Source organism: Electrona antarctica, assembly GCF_951216825.1.
Source record: "Electrona antarctica genome assembly, chromosome: 19".
NCBI lineage: Eukaryota > Metazoa > Chordata > Actinopteri > Myctophiformes > Myctophidae > Electrona > Electrona antarctica.
This window is the reverse complement of record NC_136800.1, coordinates 13,127,686-13,145,884: the sequence shown is the minus strand read 5'-3', so window position 1 is coordinate 13,145,884 and position 18,199 is coordinate 13,127,686. Positions and strand designations below refer to the sequence as shown.

The 18,199-nt window shown below is 41.2% G+C and overlaps 4 pseudogenes across 4 annotated transcripts; all 4 read left to right on the top strand.

Moving 5' to 3' along the window:
* The first annotated feature begins 3,001 nt into the window (after positions 1-3,001).
* Positions 3,002-3,693, top strand: LOC306943856 (protein rapunzel-like; annotated as a pseudogene). Its single transcript has one exon. The product of its transcript is annotated as a protein rapunzel-like (transcript).
* Positions 3,694-7,714: 4,021 nt separating this feature from the next.
* On the top strand, positions 7,715-8,406 carry LOC306943855 (protein rapunzel-like; annotated as a pseudogene). The gene has a single exon. The product of its transcript is annotated as a protein rapunzel-like (transcript).
* A 3,997-nt stretch (positions 8,407-12,403) lies between these two features.
* LOC306943854 (protein rapunzel-like) lies at positions 12,404-13,095 on the top strand (annotated as a pseudogene). The gene has a single exon. The product of its transcript is annotated as a protein rapunzel-like (transcript).
* A 4,031-nt stretch (positions 13,096-17,126) lies between these two features.
* On the top strand, positions 17,127-17,818 carry LOC306943853 (protein rapunzel-like; annotated as a pseudogene). Its single transcript has one exon. The product of its transcript is annotated as a protein rapunzel-like (transcript).
* Positions 17,819-18,199: the final 381 nt, after the last annotated feature.

Here is an 18,199-nt window from a genome sequence, read left to right as displayed (position 1 = left end):
GCTGAAAGTCTGCCAGTATACAGCCGCTACAGTATGCATACATGTGGCAAAAAAGGAGGGAGATCATTCTGGCTATTTTCCCATATTGAGTTTATTGAAGTTGTTGTTGTTGTTGTTGTTTCTTGTTTTTGCCAGAGCCACATGCAACATTTATGCCATGTACATTTGCTGGTAAATTTAAATCTAAACTAAAAATAAATCTAATACAAATCTATAGATAAAAAACAACAACAAAAAAACATATGGCTCATTATGAACTTCTGCAACTGAGAACACCTGTAGATTAATATACTGCATATAATATATTTTTACATGAAACACGTACTGGACATGCTGCAGGGGAGCTAGACTATTAATTGGGGGTGCTCAGAATGCTGGCACCTATAGACTATAGTGCAATATATGCATGCATTAATTGGGGGTGCTCAGAATGCTGGCACCTAGCACAATATTGCATGATGCAATTGTGCATGACACAAAATAGAGTATGCAGCCTGTGAAAATATTCTCGTGCATAAATGTGATCTGCTACACCAGGAAAGACAATTGCGCATGTGAGTGTAATGTGGCCTCGACAACAGGGCCGCGGGAAGGTATTTACAGTAGGAGGTGCTGAACGTTTAGGAGGGGGTCCACAAAATGCGCGTGCACACACCTCATGCACACACTTTTGTGCATTTTCACACGGAAAATTGGCTTTTACTTTCCCTCTCTCACAAGTAAGACGTGTAAACGCGGGAAGCGAACGAAGATGTTGTGGCAGTCTGACACACACACACACACACACACACACACACACACACACACACAGAGACCTCTGTATCTTTACAATTTCTTCTCTGTATCGTTACAATTTCAGTTGCCCTCTGGTGGCAGGCAGGGTGATGTTACAGCGTGACACACACACAGACACACAGACACACAGACACACAGACAGACAGACAGTTTTGGCCAGCTTCTATAGTTAGTGCTCACTTCGTTCGCAAATATTTTATTTCATTGAGACACTCAGATTGACCATAGACCATTTATTGCAAAGCTATTGCATGTGAGTATGGCGGTGTGATATCAGATGATCTGTGTACCTAGACACGGGTCTGATATCACATTTGATATCTCCGATTATCTGTGCACCAAGACACAGCTCTGATATCAACGATCCCCCAGAGCAGAGCCAAAGATACAATAATCCATGAACAACAATACACAGTAATAACACATCAACACATGATTCAACACAATGAAACACATCAACACATGATTCAACACAATGGATCTACACAATCGCAAACAATACAATAATATCCCATAACCCCTGGACTAAGAACTACAGGGAGGCAGAATGAATTACTATGGGGAATGAATGAGGGGAACTATATATACATAATAACCATCTGCCTTCCGTGCCGCAATGAACTAACGCTACGCTTGATTTTTGTCACGGACATACAAAATAAATGGTCAATAATTTTACCAGAAACCCAAATAGCTAGCCCTAAATGTATACGAATGGACTCATAATGTGCCATAGTGACTATGCCTGTGTGCTACACATTTTAAAGGGGGGCTAATTCAAGAAGAACAGAAGGGCCCAACAGTCTCATTGTGGGCATGACATCTATTTAGCCTTTGCCTTTTCATCTTATTATAGACCACTAATTCAAATGTGTAGGCTATAATTATGAAAAAATCTAACAATAATAAAAACATTATTTATGATTAACATACTGATGATTGCACCTGACTTGATAAGGCAAAATGGTTGAAATTCTTCCATGTACACAAATACATATGGCTGAGATTTCAGTTCTTCTTTCAGTTTCTTGTTCTCAGTTCTCTATTTGCTGGAAAGTTCTAGTCAAATAATTTGTGGTTTGTCCGCAAACGTCTTTCCAAGTTCTCTTTCTTCACCATCACTGTTCAGTTCTTGCTGATGAGACAAATAATGACAGTAGAATAATGATGAGAGAGCTCTATCCAGTTCCATGTATGGTACACAAATACTGGCTGAGATTTCAGTTCTTTATTTCTTGTTCTCAGTTCTCTGTTTGCTGGAAAGTTCTAGTCAAATGATTTGTGGTTTGCCACCAAGTTCCCTTTCTTCACTATCACTGCATATAGTCTTTTGTGTCATGACGTCTGTTCCCAAACTCGTTTAACTGGTCTTGTCTCATTAGTAGTAGCTTAATAAACAGGTCAATCCTGTGTTAATTCACTCTATCCCACTCATTTGTTAGTTTCAAGATTAGTAGTGTTTTCCATTAAGGTGAACAAGTATTCAATGTTGATGAGAAAGTCTTGCAAAACATGCGTACCGGTAGGTGGTGTGATGTAAGGAATTATGCCAGTGGAACAATGAAAGAGCAACAATGAAAGGCAGCTATTAGCAAACATTACTTCTAGCTGTCTGTCTTGTCTTGCATCCTCACCTGACATTAATGAACATGTCATCCCGACACTTCACCAGTCACCAAAATAATTCAAACTAATTATTTAAATATTTTGATATATTGTAGACATTATAACCAACATAAAAAAATGTCAGACATGACATGGACAAGTCTTGCCAGTCTTGTACGGACATGTTGATGACCCCTGGAACAAACACATGCAATTAACCAGAATTAGGCAACGATACTGTGATACATACAGCATATTTATTAGGCATAGTAACAGAAATCTGTTTTGAACATATACATAAAATGATTTTTTTTATTATTATTATCTTCCCCTCCTGTCCGATGGGGGAGGAGGTGCTCCAGCCCCTCCAGCACCACCCCTACTTCCCTCACCCCTACTTCCCTCAGGGGGGCGGGGGGGGGGGGGGGGCTTGGGGGCGGGTCTGGGGGCCACCCACTGCCGTTATAAGAACCTTCCGCCACTGTCTAGGACCAAACCCTTACTCATTCCGAAGATAAAGGATTATTAAGACATCTTTGTGATCTTCAAAAGAAGAATTCTTATACTTCCATATTGACATCACTGCATAGTGACTTCCATCATGTCAGAGCCTGAGGACAAGAACGCGAGAGATAGCTCCAAGCTGAAGGAGGGCCTGGTAATGCTATCGAAATGTGTGGCCGAAATCTTTTCAGCAGCAGCCGTGGTGAACCCTATTTTCGGTTTGGCTGGCTCCCTTATCCGGTTGGTGCTGAACCAAGTGGACGATGAAGACATCTGCACGCTGAAGCGTGAGTTTGGCACGGTCAACTGTGCCCTTGACAAGCTGTCCCAGCAGAACAGCAGCGCATTGTTGCAGATCAAGAAGGAAACTGTAGATAGCCAGTACTTCCATGTGGAGCAGAACCTGAAGAACCAGTTCCGGAAGTACATGGAGATGCTGGAGGCACAGCCCAAGCACCGGGACGGAAAGAAGATTGACTTTACGGAGAGCTACGACAATGACCTCGGTGACCAGAACCTGCACTCCCTCTACGAGGGTGTGGTAGGCACGCCTAAACTCTTCGGCCAACCAATCCTGGAAGTGTACCTGAAGCACTCAAAGGGCGACCGCCCCAGCATGGAGCGTCTCTGCACCCATCTCAAAATCCTCTTCTGCATCGGCCTCATCGCCCTCATGGGCTACACTGCTATCGTTAAAGATGCAGATGAAGAAGACCTGATGGAGGAATGGTCCAAGAAGATGGAGGCTGTGCAGAAGAAGATGGAGGAGGCATGCAGAGGTGCAAGTGAGGAAGAGGAGACATGATGATCTCACCTCTGCTACCTGTTGAGATGTTGATATTTAGGGCTTTATCCACATTCCCATCTATCGCTCAAGATTCCTTCTGCTTCTTCTTCCCTCACTGAGTACTGTGTCTGCGTCCACACGAGTTCGCCAGAAGAAATTAAACTATACAGAGCTTTCAGTGCATTTGAAAGCTCAGGTATAGAGTGGACAGAGCCCAAAAAAACTTTGTCCTGGCTTGGAGTGCCTTTGTGGAGTTTGTTGAGGACTTTTCATTTCAGTGAACTGTAATCCGGACTGTGTCCGACTATGTCCCTGTCTTGACTCTTTTTGATCTATGATTGTCTGCTGCTTTGTCCCACCACTTTGTGTTTTTTGTTTTTGTTTTAGCCTAGGGGGGAGGGAGGGGGGTGGGGGGATTGTATATGTTTGTGTGTTTTGTGTGTTTTCTTGCATACATGTGTATTGTCATGTGAAGAAATGTAAAAATAAAGTTTACAAAAAAAGAAAGTGCATTTGACCTATTAATCATAGATGTGAAAGCTATCTAATTTGTCTGTCTGCATATTGTCACTGTCCGGTAGAAACCTTGTATGTCCAAAACGTTAGTTTTCAGGAAATGGAGAAACACATTAATTGGTTAAATATGTCTGATTAAAAAACACTTACCGGTAACTACTTTCTCTTTCAAAATGTTTAATTTACAAGAAAAAACAAAGTTTAAATATGGATATATTAGGTTTCTGACAGACTATGATGATATTGTTGTATATTTTGACATTATGTCTCTCAAAGTATGTCATAATTGAATACTTTAACTCCAAAATCAGCCTAGGAGTTTACATAGAGAAGCTGAGTTACTGACATGCCCAAATGGGAGTCAGAATTGCTTTTAACTTAAACAATGCTTTGTTTAGCTTCTGATAGAGAAAGACCAAGGGCCAGCCATCTTGCTTTAAGGTGAAGACCCATGTTGGAAGACCTTTGTTCTGGGGACAGGGGAGGGTCATTTTACATGCAAGCTGTACACACACACACACACACACACACACACACACACACACACACACACACACACACACACACACACACACACACACACACACACACACACACACACATCCTATCGAAAAAGTAAGCCCCATTTTTAGGTTAGACCCACTATGGGCTGTTTGATGTTTGTGGAATAAAGCATGGGAGTTAGAGAAGAACAGAGGACAGAAAGAAGAGGGAAATGGGGAACCAGGCGCTCTGTAGCGGGTGCCCTTGGACGGGGAGGCCTAAACATGCTGTAACTTATAATGAATGTATGTAACTATATGGAAGCTGCTTTATCTAATAAATGATGGACATGCATTTCAACCAAATGGCTAAACCAAGGAATTGGTACTATAATCCACAAACCCTGAGTACAAGATACGACAATATGTAGACAGTTATGAAATATTCTTTTGTATTTGTTGATAATCAACAGTTATTTGTTGCAGTGTTGAATCCTAAAGTGGTAAAATAAAAGATACATGAGAAAATTAACACCAACAAAAAACTTGGGCCAACTGAAGACACTCAGGTTGCCCTCATATGTGTTGTGTAAATGTGTAAGTGTGTAATGTGATCATGTGTTGTGTTATTGTTATGTATACAAACAATAATAAAGTAGTGAAACCACATCAATCTGCTCAGATCGGTCTGTCTATCAAATAAATACAAACAAAAAATACACAGAAATGTATCAGAAATGATAATTGTAAGGTATTTTTTTAAAGGTGTGTAATAATATATATATATATATTTATTTATTTTTGTAATAGTCCTACATACTAGCAGTGAAATAAGTAAATGAAAAAGCTGTTTATTTTACAATAGTAATGGCATTTACAATTTAAAAATATGTACAAACAAACTAAGTCAAAGTTCATACACGCTGCAGCTCTGGGCTAATTAGAGTCATTGGACTCATTTGATGTGCACCAAGACACAGCATCAACGATCCCACAGAGCAGAGCCAAAGATACAATAATCCGTGAACAACATTACACAGTAATAACACATCAACACATGATTCAACACATGATTCAACACAATGAAACACATCAACACATGATTCAACACAATGGATCTACACAAACAATACAATAATATCCCATAACCCCTGGACTAAGAACTACAGGGAGGAGGCCGGGGAGGTGGGGGAAATTTTCACGCAGACGCCGCACAAGCTGCTTGACAGCTCAGCATGGAGAAAGAGAAGTGAGCTGAGGCTGCTTAAGTATAGCCTGGCTAATAAGCCAGACTAATATCAAGCTTAAGTAGGCCGCCTGAATTGCACTGTGGGAATGAGGGCGAGGCAGCTGATTTAAAGAAGCAGAATGAATTACTAGGGGGAATGAACGAGGGGAACTATATATACTTAATAACCATCTGCCTTCCGTGCCGCAATGAACTAACGCTACGCTTGATTTTTGTCACGGACATACAAAATAAATGGTCAATAATTTTACCAGAAACCCAAATAGCTAGCCCTAAATGTATACGAATGGACTCATAATGTGCCATAGTGACTATGCCTGTGTGCTACACATTTTAAAGGGGGGCTAATTCAAGAAGAACAGAAGGGCCCAACAGTCTCATTGTGGGCATGACATCTATTTAGCCTTTGCCTTTTCATCTTATTATAGACCACTAATTCAAATGTGTAGGCTATAATTATGAAAAAATCTAACAATAATAAAAACATTATTTATGATTAACATACTGATGATTGCACCTGACTTGATAAGGCAAAATGGTTGAAATTCTTCCATGTACACAAATACATATGGCTGAGATTTCAGTTCTTCTTTCAGTTTCTTGTTCTCAGTTCTCTATTTGCTGGAAAGTTCTAGTCAAATAATTTGTGGTTTGTCCGCAAACGTCTTTCCAAGTTCTCTTTCTTCACCATCACTGTTCAGTTCTTGCTGATGAGACAAATAATGACAGTAGAATAATGATGAGAGAGCTCTATCCAGTTCCATGTATGGTACACAAATACTGGCTGAGATTTCAGTTCTTTATTTCTTGTTCTCAGTTCTCTGTTTGCTGGAAAGTTCTAGTCAAATGATTTGTGGTTTGCCACCAAGTTCCCTTTCTTCACTATCACTGCATATAGTCTTTTGTGTCATGACGTCTGTTCCCAAACTCGTTTAACTGGTCTTGTCTCATTAGTAGTAGCTTAATAAACAGGTCAATCCTGTGTTAATTCACTCTATCCCACTCATTTGTTAGTTTCAAGATTAGTAGTGTTTTCCATTAAGGTGAACAAGTATTCAATGTTGATGAGAAAGTCTTGCAAAACATGCGTACCGGTAGGTGGTGTGATGTAAGGAATTATGCCAGTGGAACAATGAAAGAGCAACAATGAAAGGCAGCTATTAGCAAACATTACTTCTAGCTGTCTGTCTTGTCTTGCATCCTCACCTGACATTAATGAACATGTCATCCCGACACTTCACCAGTCACCAAAATAATTCAAACTAATTATTTAAATATTTTGATATATTGTAGACATTATAACCAACATAAAAAAATGTCAGACATGACATGGACAAGTCTTGCCAGTCTTGTACGGACATGTTGATGACCCCTGGAACAAACACATGCAATTAACCAGAATTAGGCAACGATACTGTGATACATACAGCATATTTATTAGGCATAGTAACAGAAATCTGTTTTGAACATATACATAAAATGATTTTTTTTATTATTATTATCTTCCCCTCCTGTCCGATGGGGGAGGAGGTGCTCCAGCCCCTCCAGCACCACCCCTACTTCCCTCACCCCTACTTCCCTCAGGGGGGCGGGGGGGGGGGGGGCTTGGGGGCGGGTCTGGGGGCCACCCACTGCCGTTATAAGAACCTTCCGCCACTGTCTAGGACCAAACCCTTACTCATTCCGAAGATAAAGGATTATTAAGACATCTTTGTGATCTTCAAAAGAAGAATTCTTATACTTCCATATTGACATCACTGCATAGTGACTTCCATCATGTCAGAGCCTGAGGACAAGAACGCGAGAGATAGCTCCAAGCTGAAGGAGGGCCTGGTAATGCTATCGAAATGTGTGGCCGAAATCTTTTCAGCAGCAGCCGTGGTGAACCCTATTTTCGGTTTGGCTGGCTCCCTTATCCGGTTGGTGCTGAACCAAGTGGACGATGAAGACATCTGCACGCTGAAGCGTGAGTTTGGCACGGTCAACTGTGCCCTTGACAAGCTGTCCCAGCAGAACAGCAGCGCATTGTTGCAGATCAAGAAGGAAACTGTAGATAGCCAGTACTTCCATGTGGAGCAGAACCTGAAGAACCAGTTCCGGAAGTACATGGAGATGCTGGAGGCACAGCCCAAGCACCGGGACGGAAAGAAGATTGACTTTACGGAGAGCTACGACAATGACCTCGGTGACCAGAACCTGCACTCCCTCTACGAGGGTGTGGTAGGCACGCCTAAACTCTTCGGCCAACCAATCCTGGAAGTGTACCTGAAGCACTCAAAGGGCGACCGCCCCAGCATGGAGCGTCTCTGCACCCATCTCAAAATCCTCTTCTGCATCGGCCTCATCGCCCTCATGGGCTACACTGCTATCGTTAAAGATGCAGATGAAGAAGACCTGATGGAGGAATGGTCCAAGAAGATGGAGGCTGTGCAGAAGAAGATGGAGGAGGCATGCAGAGGTGCAAGTGAGGAAGAGGAGACATGATGATCTCACCTCTGCTACCTGTTGAGATGTTGATATTTAGGGCTTTATCCACATTCCCATCTATCGCTCAAGATTCCTTCTGCTTCTTCTTCCCTCACTGAGTACTGTGTCTGCGTCCACACGAGTTCGCCAGAAGAAATTAAACTATACAGAGCTTTCAGTGCATTTGAAAGCTCAGGTATAGAGTGGACAGAGCCCAAAAAAACTTTGTCCTGGCTTGGAGTGCCTTTGTGGAGTTTGTTGAGGACTTTTCATTTCAGTGAACTGTAATCCGGACTGTGTCCGACTATGTCCCTGTCTTGACTCTTTTTGATCTATGATTGTCTGCTGCTTTGTCCCACCACTTTGTGTTTTTTGTTTTTGTTTTAGCCTAGGGGGGAGGGAGGGGGGTGGGGGGATTGTATATGTTTGTGTGTTTTGTGTGTTTTCTTGCATACATGTGTATTGTCATGTGAAGAAATGTAAAAATAAAGTTTACAAAAAAAGAAAGTGCATTTGACCTATTAATCATAGATGTGAAAGCTATCTAATTTGTCTGTCTGCATATTGTCACTGTCCGGTAGAAACCTTGTATGTCCAAAACGTTAGTTTTCAGGAAATGGAGAAACACATTAATTGGTTAAATATGTCTGATTAAAAAACACTTACCGGTAACTACTTTCTCTTTCAAAATGTTTAATTTACAAGAAAAAACAAAGTTTAAATATGGATATATTAGGTTTCTGACAGACTATGATGATATTGTTGTATATTTTGACATTATGTCTCTCAAAGTATGTCATAATTGAATACTTTAACTCCAAAATCAGCCTAGGAGTTTACATAGAGAAGCTGAGTTACTGACATGCCCAAATGGGAGTCAGAATTGCTTTTAACTTAAACAATGCTTTGTTTAGCTTCTGATAGAGAAAGACCAAGGGCCAGCCATCTTGCTTTAAGGTGAAGACCCATGTTGGAAGACCTTTGTTCTGGGGACAGGGGAGGGTCATTTTACATGCAAGCTGTACACACACACACACACACACACACACACACACACACACACACACACACACACACACACACACACACACACATCCTATCGAAAAAGTAAGCCCCATTTTTAGGTTAGACCCACTATGGGCTGTTTGATGTTTGTGGAATAAAGCATGGGAGTTAGAGAAGAACAGAGGACAGAAAGAAGAGGGAAATGGGGAACCAGGCGCTCTGTAGCGGGTGCCCTTGGACGGGGAGGCCTAAACATGCTGTAACTTATAATGAATGTATGTAACTATATGGAAGCTGCTTTATCTAATAAATGATGGACATGCATTTCAACCAAATGGCTAAACCAAGGAATTGGTACTATAATCCACAAACCCTGAGTACAAGATACGACAATATGTAGACAGTTATGAAATATTCTTTTGTATTTGTTGATAATCAACAGTTATTTGTTGCAGTGTTGAATCCTAAAGTGGTAAAATAAAAGATACATGAGAAAATTAACACCAACAAAAAACTTGGGCCAACTGAAGACACTCAGGTTGCCCTCATATGTGTTGTGTAAATGTGTAAGTGTGTAATGTGATCATGTGTTGTGTTATTGTTATGTATACAAACAATAATAAAGTAGTGAAACCACATCAATCTGCTCAGATCGGTCTGTCTATCAAATAAATACAAACAAAAAATACACAGAAATGTATCAGAAATGATAATTGTAAGGTATTTTTTTAAAGGTGTGTAATAATATATATATATATATTTATTTATTTTTGTAATAGTCCTACATACTAGCAGTGAAATAAGTAAATGAAAAAGCTGTTTATTTTACAATAGTAATGGCATTTACAATTTAAAAATATGTACAAACAAACTAAGTCAAAGTTCATACACGCTGCAGCTCTGGGCTAATTAGAGTCATTGGACTCATTTGATGTGCACCAAGACACAGCATCAACGATCCCACAGAGCAGAGCCAAAGATACAATAATCCGTGAACAACATTACACAGTAATAACACATCAACACATGATTCAACACATGATTCAACACAATGAAACACATCAACACATGATTCAACACAATGGATCTACACAAACAATACAATAATATCCCATAACCCCTGGACTAAGAACTACAGGGAGGAGGCCGGGGAGGTGGGGGAAATTTTCACGCAGACGCCGCACAAGCTGCTTGACAGCTCAGCATGGAGAAAGAGAAGTGAGCTGAGGCTGCTTAAGTATAGCCTGGCTAATAAGCCAGACTAATATCAAGCTTAAGTAGGCCGCCTGAATTGCACTGTGGGAATGAGGGCGAGGCAGCTGATTTAAAGAAGCAGAATGAATTACTAGGGGGAATGAACGAGGGGAACTATATATACTTAATAACCATCTGCCTTCCGTGCCGCAATGAACTAACGCTACGCTTGATTTTTGTCACGGACATACAAAATAAATGGTCAATAATTTTACCAGAAACCCAAATAGCTAGCCCTAAATGTATACGAATGGACTCATAATGTGCCATAGTGACTATGCCTGTGTGCTACACATTTTAAAGGGGGGCTAATTCAAGAAGAACAGAAGGGCCCAACAGTCTCATTGTGGGCATGACATCTATTTAGCCTTTGCCTTTTCATCTTATTATAGACCACTAATTCAAATGTGTAGGCTATAATTATGAAAAAATCTAACAATAATAAAAACATTATTTATGATTAACATACTGATGATTGCACCTGACTTGATAAGGCAAAATGGTTGAAATTCTTCCATGTACACAAATACATATGGCTGAGATTTCAGTTCTTCTTTCAGTTTCTTGTTCTCAGTTCTCTATTTGCTGGAAAGTTCTAGTCAAATAATTTGTGGTTTGTCCGCAAACGTCTTTCCAAGTTCTCTTTCTTCACCATCACTGTTCAGTTCTTGCTGATGAGACAAATAATGACAGTAGAATAATGATGAGAGAGCTCTATCCAGTTCCATGTATGGTACACAAATACTGGCTGAGATTTCAGTTCTTTATTTCTTGTTCTCAGTTCTCTGTTTGCTGGAAAGTTCTAGTCAAATGATTTGTGGTTTGCCACCAAGTTCCCTTTCTTCACTATCACTGCATATAGTCTTTTGTGTCATGACGTCTGTTCCCAAACTCGTTTAACTGGTCTTGTCTCATTAGTAGTAGCTTAATAAACAGGTCAATCCTGTGTTAATTCACTCTATCCCACTCATTTGTTAGTTTCAAGATTAGTAGTGTTTTCCATTAAGGTGAACAAGTATTCAATGTTGATGAGAAAGTCTTGCAAAACATGCGTACCGGTAGGTGGTGTGATGTAAGGAATTATGCCAGTGGAACAATGAAAGAGCAACAATGAAAGGCAGCTATTAGCAAACATTACTTCTAGCTGTCTGTCTTGTCTTGCATCCTCACCTGACATTAATGAACATGTCATCCCGACACTTCACCAGTCACCAAAATAATTCAAACTAATTATTTAAATATTTTGATATATTGTAGACATTATAACCAACATAAAAAAATGTCAGACATGACATGGACAAGTCTTGCCAGTCTTGTACGGACATGTTGATGACCCCTGGAACAAACACATGCAATTAACCAGAATTAGGCAACGATACTGTGATACATACAGCATATTTATTAGGCATAGTAACAGAAATCTGTTTTGAACATATACATAAAATGATTTTTTTTATTATTATTATCTTCCCCTCCTGTCCGATGGGGGAGGAGGTGCTCCAGCCCCTCCAGCACCACCCCTACTTCCCTCACCCCTACTTCCCTCAGGGGGGCGGGGGGGGGGGGGGCTTGGGGGCGGGTCTGGGGGCCACCCACTGCCGTTATAAGAACCTTCCGCCACTGTCTAGGACCAAACCCTTACTCATTCCGAAGATAAAGGATTATTAAGACATCTTTGTGATCTTCAAAAGAAGAATTCTTATACTTCCATATTGACATCACTGCATAGTGACTTCCATCATGTCAGAGCCTGAGGACAAGAACGCGAGAGATAGCTCCAAGCTGAAGGAGGGCCTGGTAATGCTATCGAAATGTGTGGCCGAAATCTTTTCAGCAGCAGCCGTGGTGAACCCTATTTTCGGTTTGGCTGGCTCCCTTATCCGGTTGGTGCTGAACCAAGTGGACGATGAAGACATCTGCACGCTGAAGCGTGAGTTTGGCACGGTCAACTGTGCCCTTGACAAGCTGTCCCAGCAGAACAGCAGCGCATTGTTGCAGATCAAGAAGGAAACTGTAGATAGCCAGTACTTCCATGTGGAGCAGAACCTGAAGAACCAGTTCCGGAAGTACATGGAGATGCTGGAGGCACAGCCCAAGCACCGGGACGGAAAGAAGATTGACTTTACGGAGAGCTACGACAATGACCTCGGTGACCAGAACCTGCACTCCCTCTACGAGGGTGTGGTAGGCACGCCTAAACTCTTCGGCCAACCAATCCTGGAAGTGTACCTGAAGCACTCAAAGGGCGACCGCCCCAGCATGGAGCGTCTCTGCACCCATCTCAAAATCCTCTTCTGCATCGGCCTCATCGCCCTCATGGGCTACACTGCTATCGTTAAAGATGCAGATGAAGAAGACCTGATGGAGGAATGGTCCAAGAAGATGGAGGCTGTGCAGAAGAAGATGGAGGAGGCATGCAGAGGTGCAAGTGAGGAAGAGGAGACATGATGATCTCACCTCTGCTACCTGTTGAGATGTTGATATTTAGGGCTTTATCCACATTCCCATCTATCGCTCAAGATTCCTTCTGCTTCTTCTTCCCTCACTGAGTACTGTGTCTGCGTCCACACGAGTTCGCCAGAAGAAATTAAACTATACAGAGCTTTCAGTGCATTTGAAAGCTCAGGTATAGAGTGGACAGAGCCCAAAAAAACTTTGTCCTGGCTTGGAGTGCCTTTGTGGAGTTTGTTGAGGACTTTTCATTTCAGTGAACTGTAATCCGGACTGTGTCCGACTATGTCCCTGTCTTGACTCTTTTTGATCTATGATTGTCTGCTGCTTTGTCCCACCACTTTGTGTTTTTTGTTTTTGTTTTAGCCTAGGGGGGAGGGAGGGGGGTGGGGGGATTGTATATGTTTGTGTGTTTTGTGTGTTTTCTTGCATACATGTGTATTGTCATGTGAAGAAATGTAAAAATAAAGTTTACAAAAAAAGAAAGTGCATTTGACCTATTAATCATAGATGTGAAAGCTATCTAATTTGTCTGTCTGCATATTGTCACTGTCCGGTAGAAACCTTGTATGTCCAAAACGTTAGTTTTCAGGAAATGGAGAAACACATTAATTGGTTAAATATGTCTGATTAAAAAACACTTACCGGTAACTACTTTCTCTTTCAAAATGTTTAATTTACAAGAAAAAACAAAGTTTAAATATGGATATATTAGGTTTCTGACAGACTATGATGATATTGTTGTATATTTTGACATTATGTCTCTCAAAGTATGTCATAATTGAATACTTTAACTCCAAAATCAGCCTAGGAGTTTACATAGAGAAGCTGAGTTACTGACATGCCCAAATGGGAGTCAGAATTGCTTTTAACTTAAACAATGCTTTGTTTAGCTTCTGATAGAGAAAGACCAAGGGCCAGCCATCTTGCTTTAAGGTGAAGACCCATGTTGGAAGACCTTTGTTCTGGGGACAGGGGAGGGTCATTTTACATGCAAGCTGTACACACACACACACACACACACACACACACACACACACACACACACACACACACACACACACACACACACACACACACACACACACACACACACACACACACACATCCTATCGAAAAAGTAAGCCCCATTTTTAGGTTAGACCCACTATGGGCTGTTTGATGTTTGTGGAATAAAGCATGGGAGTTAGAGAAGAACAGAGGACAGAAAGAAGAGGGAAATGGGGAACCAGGCGCTCTGTAGCGGGTGCCCTTGGACGGGGAGGCCTAAACATGCTGTAACTTATAATGAATGTATGTAACTATATGGAAGCTGCTTTATCTAATAAATGATGGACATGCATTTCAACCAAATGGCTAAACCAAGGAATTGGTACTATAATCCACAAACCCTGAGTACAAGATACGACAATATGTAGACAGTTATGAAATATTCTTTTGTATTTGTTGATAATCAACAGTTATTTGTTGCAGTGTTGAATCCTAAAGTGGTAAAATAAAAGATACATGAGAAAATTAACACCAACAAAAAACTTGGGCCAACTGAAGACACTCAGGTTGCCCTCATATGTGTTGTGTAAATGTGTAAGTGTGTAATGTGATCATGTGTTGTGTTATTGTTATGTATACAAACAATAATAAAGTAGTGAAACCACATCAATCTGCTCAGATCGGTCTGTCTATCAAATAAATACAAACAAAAAATACACAGAAATGTATCAGAAATGATAATTGTAAGGTATTTTTTTAAAGGTGTGTAATAATATATATATATATATTTATTTATTTTTGTAATAGTCCTACATACTAGCAGTGAAATAAGTAAATGAAAAAGCTGTTTATTTTACAATAGTAATGGCATTTACAATTTAAAAATATGTACAAACAAACTAAGTCAAAGTTCATACACGCTGCAGCTCTGGGCTAATTAGAGTCATTGGACTCATTTGATGTGCACCAAGACACAGCATCAACGATCCCACAGAGCAGAGCCAAAGATACAATAATCCGTGAACAACATTACACAGTAATAACACATCAACACATGATTCAACACATGATTCAACACAATGAAACACATCAACACATGATTCAACACAATGGATCTACACAAACAATACAATAATATCCCATAACCCCTGGACTAAGAACTACAGGGAGGAGGCCGGGGAGGTGGGGGAAATTTTCACGCAGACGCCGCACAAGCTGCTTGACAGCTCAGCATGGAGAAAGAGAAGTGAGCTGAGGCTGCTTAAGTATAGCCTGGCTAATAAGCCAGACTAATATCAAGCTTAAGTAGGCCGCCTGAATTGCACTGTGGGAATGAGGGCGAGGCAGCTGATTTAAAGAAGCAGAATGAATTACTAGGGGGAATGAACGAGGGGAACTATATATACTTAATAACCATCTGCCTTCCGTGCCGCAATGAACTAACGCTACGCTTGATTTTTGTCACGGACATACAAAATAAATGGTCAATAATTTTACCAGAAACCCAAATAGCTAGCCCTAAATGTATACGAATGGACTCATAATGTGCCATAGTGACTATGCCTGTGTGCTACACATTTTAAAGGGGGGCTAATTCAAGAAGAACAGAAGGGCCCAACAGTCTCATTGTGGGCATGACATCTATTTAGCCTTTGCCTTTTCATCTTATTATAGACCACTAATTCAAATGTGTAGGCTATAATTATGAAAAAATCTAACAATAATAAAAACATTATTTATGATTAACATACTGATGATTGCACCTGACTTGATAAGGCAAAATGGTTGAAATTCTTCCATGTACACAAATACATATGGCTGAGATTTCAGTTCTTCTTTCAGTTTCTTGTTCTCAGTTCTCTATTTGCTGGAAAGTTCTAGTCAAATAATTTGTGGTTTGTCCGCAAACGTCTTTCCAAGTTCTCTTTCTTCACCATCACTGTTCAGTTCTTGCTGATGAGACAAATAATGACAGTAGAATAATGATGAGAGAGCTCTATCCAGTTCCATGTATGGTACACAAATACTGGCTGAGATTTCAGTTCTTTATTTCTTGTTCTCAGTTCTCTGTTTGCTGGAAAGTTCTAGTCAAATGATTTGTGGTTTGCCACCAAGTTCCCTTTCTTCACTATCACTGCATATAGTCTTTTGTGTCATGACGTCTGTTCCCAAACTCGTTTAACTGGTCTTGTCTCATTAGTAGTAGCTTAATAAACAGGTCAATCCTGTGTTAATTCACTCTATCCCACTCATTTGTTAGTTTCAAGATTAGTAGTGTTTTCCATTAAGGTGAACAAGTATTCAATGTTGATGAGAAAGTCTTGCAAAACATGCGTACCGGTAGGTGGTGTGATGTAAGGAATTATGCCAGTGGAACAATGAAAGAGCAACAATGAAAGGCAGCTATTAGCAAACATTACTTCTAGCTGTCTGTCTTGTCTTGCATCCTCACCTGACATTAATGAACATGTCATCCCGACACTTCACCAGTCACCAAAATAATTCAAACTAATTATTTAAATATTTTGATATATTGTAGACATTATAACCAACATAAAAAAATGTCAGACATGACATGGACAAGTCTTGCCAGTCTTGTACGGACATGTTGATGACCCCTGGAACAAACACATGCAATTAACCAGAATTAGGCAACGATACTGTGATACATACAGCATATTTATTAGGCATAGTAACAGAAATCTGTTTTGAACATATACATAAAATGATTTTTTTTATTATTATTATCTTCCCCTCCTGTCCGATGGGGGAGGAGGTGCTCCAGCCCCTCCAGCACCACCCCTACTTCCCTCACCCCTACTTCCCTCAGGGGGGCGGGGGGGGGGGGGGCTTGGGGGCGGGTCTGGGGGCCACCCACTGCCGTTATAAGAACCTTCCGCCACTGTCTAGGACCAAACCCTTACTCATTCCGAAGATAAAGGATTATTAAGACATCTTTGTGATCTTCAAAAGAAGAATTCTTATACTTCCATATTGACATCACTGCATAGTGACTTCCATCATGTCAGAGCCTGAGGACAAGAACGCGAGAGATAGCTCCAAGCTGAAGGAGGGCCTGGTAATGCTATCGAAATGTGTGGCCGAAATCTTTTCAGCAGCAGCCGTGGTGAACCCTATTTTCGGTTTGGCTGGCTCCCTTATCCGGTTGGTGCTGAACCAAGTGGACGATGAAGACATCTGCACGCTGAAGCGTGAGTTTGGCACGGTCAACTGTGCCCTTGACAAGCTGTCCCAGCAGAACAGCAGCGCATTGTTGCAGATCAAGAAGGAAACTGTAGATAGCCAGTACTTCCATGTGGAGCAGAACCTGAAGAACCAGTTCCGGAAGTACATGGAGATGCTGGAGGCACAGCCCAAGCACCGGGACGGAAAGAAGATTGACTTTACGGAGAGCTACGACAATGACCTCGGTGACCAGAACCTGCACTCCCTCTACGAGGGTGTGGTAGGCACGCCTAAACTCTTCGGCCAACCAATCCTGGAAGTGTACCTGAAGCACTCAAAGGGCGACCGCCCCAGCATGGAGCGTCTCTGCACCCATCTCAAAATCCTCTTCTGCATCGGCCTCATCGCCCTCATGGGCTACACTGCTATCGTTAAAGATGCAGATGAAGAAGACCTGATGGAGGAATGGTCCAAGAAGATGGAGGCTGTGCAGAAGAAGATGGAGGAGGCATGCAGAGGTGCAAGTGAGGAAGAGGAGACATGATGATCTCACCTCTGCTACCTGTTGAGATGTTGATATTTAGGGCTTTATCCACATTCCCATCTATCGCTCAAGATTCCTTCTGCTTCTTCTTCCCTCACTGAGTACTGTGTCTGCGTCCACACGAGTTCGCCAGAAGAAATTAAACTATACAGAGCTTTCAGTGCATTTGAAAGCTCAGGTATAGAGTGGACAGAGCCCAAAAAAACTTTGTCCTGGCTTGGAGTGCCTTTGTGGAGTTTGTTGAGGACTTTTCATTTCAGTGAACTGTAATCCGGACTGTGTCCGACTATGTCCCTGTCTTGACTCTTTTTGATCTATGATTGTCTGCTGCTTTGTCCCACCACTTTGTGTTTTTTGTTTTTGTT